A 931-nucleotide genomic window follows, 5' to 3' on the forward strand; every position below is an offset into this window, starting at 1 on the left:
AATATTCAGATTAAAGCTTGGAACATGCACTGTAGAGCCTTCACTACTACGAACCACATTTTGTTGGGTTTCAGAGAGCTCCCCAACTTTCTGACTAGAAACTTTCTGACCCCTGTCTTCGTCTACTGTTTCGCCTTCTATCGATTTTTCCGACGAGGAAGAAGGAGAGGTCGCAACAACAAATCTTTTGGGGTTCTGAGTCTTACGACTACAGTGAGAACCAGAACTCGATTGGGTTGGAGAGGAGGTATTAGGTGGTTGTTGGTCTGGTATGGGGTTTTGACTGGGTGACAGAAGGGACTCAGACTCTCGGTCCGTTGCTTCGTGAGACAAAGACACAGTGGGGACTATACTATAAATGTTTGAAACTTCTGGATTTTGAGACATAATGGAGATTTGAAGTGAGGACTCGAGAGGAAGAGTGTTTTCTTTGAGAGAGAAAAGGAAATTTTTGGCTTTGATGTGGATAGTGAGGAAAGAGACAACATTTAGGGTTACTTAGAGGAAGTAATGGCTTTGATGTGGATAGTGAGGAAAGAGACAGCATTTGGGGTTACTTAGAGGAAGTAAGGGACCGATTAAAATGGGTATGAATTACTGGGTAGACGAGTTATTTAGTAACATGCATAGTTTGAGTTCTAAAGAGATGGGAGAGAGAGACTGAAACTTTTTAATGATGTGGCATTTTTATAGCTGTTACAAAATGTGCATGAGAGTACAAAGGAACTACTAACTTGAGTCAAGGGAACCGGGTTCCCTGACTTCATTTTGTAAATGTGAGCATCATCCTTTTACCAAGATGCAATGTCATTGGCTGCTTGTTTTCTCTGTAGTTGCAATGCATGTTACCTGTGTTGGTATAGAGATGAGTTAGAACTTGCCAGAAAATACTTTTTAGTTGTTTTACCTGTTTATTCTTTCATTGCCAATC

The sequence above is a fragment of the Nicotiana tabacum genome, chromosome 3, assembly GCF_000715075.1.
Source record: "Nicotiana tabacum cultivar K326 chromosome 3, ASM71507v2, whole genome shotgun sequence".
NCBI lineage: Eukaryota > Viridiplantae > Streptophyta > Magnoliopsida > Solanales > Solanaceae > Nicotiana > Nicotiana tabacum.